This window comes from Balaenoptera musculus, chromosome 16, assembly GCF_009873245.2.
Source record: "Balaenoptera musculus isolate JJ_BM4_2016_0621 chromosome 16, mBalMus1.pri.v3, whole genome shotgun sequence".
Lineage (NCBI taxonomy): Eukaryota > Metazoa > Chordata > Mammalia > Artiodactyla > Balaenopteridae > Balaenoptera > Balaenoptera musculus.
The window spans coordinates 23,205,031-23,208,769 of record NC_045800.1 but is presented as its reverse complement, the minus strand read 5'-3'; the positions used below and the strand labels follow the sequence as shown (position 1 = coordinate 23,208,769).

At 34.3% G+C, this 3,739-nt stretch overlaps 1 non-coding gene across 1 annotated transcript; it reads left to right on the top strand.

Moving 5' to 3' along the window:
* Positions 1–2,534: 2,534 nt before the first annotated feature.
* Positions 2,535–2,664, top strand: LOC118883177. The gene has a single exon (XR_005016961.1). It is a non-coding gene; the product is annotated as a small nucleolar RNA SNORA20 (small nucleolar RNA).
* Positions 2,665–3,739: the final 1,075 nt, after the last annotated feature.

The window sequence follows — 3,739 nt, the reverse complement described above, 5'->3', positions numbered from 1 at the left end:
CCCAAAGACGTTCTATGAAGCCACCATCACCCTTATACCAAAACCAGACAAAGATGCCACCAAAAAAGAAAATTACAGGCCAATATCTTTGATGAATATAGATGCAAAAATTCTCAACAAAATATTAGCAAACTGAATCCAACAACACATAAAAAAGATGATACACCATGACCAACTCACAAGGACGTTTCAACATACACAAATCAATCAATGCAGTACACCATATTAACAAAAGAAAAGTCAAAAACCACAAGATCATCTCAATAGATGCAGAAAACACATGTGAAAAAATTCAACCTCCATTCATGATAAAAAAAAAACTTACCAAAGTGGGTATAAAGGTACCAGATCTCAACATAATAAAAGATATTTATGACAAACCCACAGCCAATATAATACTCAACAGTAAAAAGCTGAAAGCCTTCCTGCTAAAATCTGGAACAAGACAAGGATACCCACCTCTCACCACTTTTCTTCCAAATAGTATTAGAATTCCTAGCCACAGCAATCAGACAAGAAAAAGAAATAAAATGTATCTGATTTGGAAGGGAAGAGGTAAAACTGTCACTCTATGCAAATGACATGATACTATATATAGAAAACCCTAAGGACTCCACACAAAAACTACTAGATCTAATAAATGAATTCAACAAAGTAGCAGGATACGAGATTAACATTCAGAAATCAGTTGCATTTCTTTACACTAACAATGAAATATCAGAAAGGGAATGTAAAAAAATAATACCTTTTAAAATTGCACCAAAAAATAAATAAAATACCTAGGAATAAACCTGGCCAAGGAGGTGAATGAATCATATGCTGATAACTATAAAACATTAATAAAGGAAATTAAAGAGGATTCAAAGAAATGGAAAGATATCCCATGCTCTTGGATTGGAAGAATTAATATTGTTAAAATGGCAATACTACCCAAAGCAATCTACAGATTAATGTGATCCCCATCAAATTACCCATGACATTTTTCACAGAACTAGAACAAATTTATATAGAACCAAAAAGAACCAGAATTGCAAAAGCAAACCTGAGCAACAAAAGCAAAGCAGAAGGCATAATCCTCCCAGACTTCAGACAATACTACAAAGCTACTACAAATCAAATACTACAAATCAAAACAGTGTGGTATTGGTACAGATACAGACATACGAATCAATGGAACAGAATAGAGAGCCCAGAAATAAATCCACACACCTACAGTCAATTCATCTTCAACAAAGGAGGCAAGGATATAAAATGGGAAAAAGTTTCTTCAGCAAGTGGTGCTGGGAAAGTTGGACAGCTGAATGTAAATCAATGAAGTTAGAACATACCCTCACACTATGCACAAAAATAAACTCAAAATGGCTTAAAGACTTAAACCTAAGACATGACACCATAAAGCTCCTAGAAGAGATCATAGGCAAAACATCCTCTGACATAAATTGTACCAATGTTTTCTTAGGTCAGACTCCCACAGCAATAGAAATAAAAACAAAAGTAAACAAATGGGTCCTAATTAAACTTGCAAGCTTTTGCACAACAAAGGAAACCTTAAAAAATGAAAAGACAACCTATGGAAGGGGAGAAAATATTTTTAAACCATGCGAATGACAAGGGCTTAATTTCCAAAATATACAAACAGCTCATACAACTCAACAACAAGAAAACAAACAACCCAATTGAAAAATGGGCAGAAGACCTTAATAGACATTTCTCCAAAGAAGGCATACAGATGGCCAGTAGGCACATGAAAAGATGCTCAACATCAGTAATCATTAGAGAAATGCAAATCGAAACTACAATGAGGTACCACCTCACACCAGTCAGAATGGACATCATTTAAAAAGTCTACAAATAACAAATGCTGGAGAGGGTGTGGAGAAAGGGAACCCTCCTACACTGTTGGTGGGAATGTAAATTGATACAGCCATTATGGAGAACAGTACGGAAGTTCCTCAGAAAACTAAAAATAGAATTACCATATGATCCAGCAATCCCACTCCTGGGCATATACCCAGACAAAACTATAATTCAAAAAGATACATGCATACCAATGTTCATAGCAGCACTATTCACAATAGCCAAAACATGGAAACAACCTAAATGTCCATCAACAGATGAATGGATAAAGAAGAGTGGTACATATATACAATAGAATACTATTCAGCCATTAAAAAGGGCAAAATAATGCCATTTGCAGCAACATGGATGCAACTAGAGATTATCATACTAAGTGAAGTAAGTCAGAAAGAGAAAGACAAATGCCATATGATATCATTTATATGTGGAATCTAAAATATGGCACAAATGAACCTATCTACAAAACAGAAACAGACTCACAGACATAGAGATCAGACTTGTGGTTGCCAAGGGGGAGGGGTGGAGGGAGAGGGATGGACTGGGAGTTTGGGATTGGTAGATGCAAACTATTACATTTAGAATGGATAAAAAACAAGGTCCTACTGTATAGCACAGGGAAGTATATCCATATTCCTGGGACAAACCATAATAGAAAAGAGTATTTAAAAAAGAATATACTTCCCATTTATTTGCTGCTATAGTCTTTCAACGATATAAGCAGTTATATGCATGGGATAAAATAATGTTGGGCCATTGTAAATTGAGGTGAAGTAACCATATCATCTCTTCTCCATGGTCTAGACACTGCTTCCATGTCTAAATGTCCTATGTAAGTAGGCTTTAATCAAGGTACTTAGAGTGAATTTCTACATGGACTTATTAAAGCACCGATTTAAGAATTTCACTGTTTTTTAAATAGCACTAAGTCTCATAACTCTGCATCAATCATCTTATGTATGTATATATGTGTAAAACTGAGTCACTTCGCTGTACAGCAGAGATTGGCACACCATTGTAAATCAACTATACTTCAATAAATTTTAAAAAATGAGTGTAACTTATTAGCAAAAATAATATAGTAATACCTAGAAAATTAGAATTAAGTAACTTTGATCAACTTTTTCCTGTAGCCAATTTCACTGGGAAATTTTTAAAAATTATGTTTTTGTTTGCTGAATAAAGGCTTATAAAACAACAACAAAAAACACAATTTTATATGGTTGTTTGAGTATTAAACCAGACAACGTAGGTGGAGAGTTTAGCATCCTATAATTGACCTTGTCTTTATTTAGTATTTTGACACTTTTTCAAAATGGGATTTTTCTATTAATTTTGATTTTTAAAATACTGCTTTAAAATATTATCTATCTTGATGGCTGAGTTGTTTGGTATCTTCTTAAATTTCACTTCTGAAGTGAGTTACACACTTGCCTCACCCTAGTCTCAGTCCTGCCTTACCTGACATATTTAGGACACTAAATATTATGCATTTTTTTTTTTTTTTGGCTGTGGTTACCATTATTATATTACTAGGTTCTCTCTCTCTCTTTCTCTCTGTTTTGATCCATCTCTCTCTGTTTCTCTTTCCTCTCCTTCATATACACACATGCATACACATACACCCAAAAAGCTACTACTACATTTGCACAGTTGTTTCTTGATATAGAGCTTAGTTTCTGGGAAAAAAAAAAGAACATTCATCATACATAGCCTTTTCATTTTTATTACTCCCTATCACAACACACAGCACATGTTGGCTTATAAAGGATCCAATGCTGGAATTGCTGTGTAACGAGGCTTTACCTGTCACTAACATGTGCTGTTGCTATAAGCAACACTTCCATCTAATCTGGTCAACTATTTCAACAATACTAGGATCGTG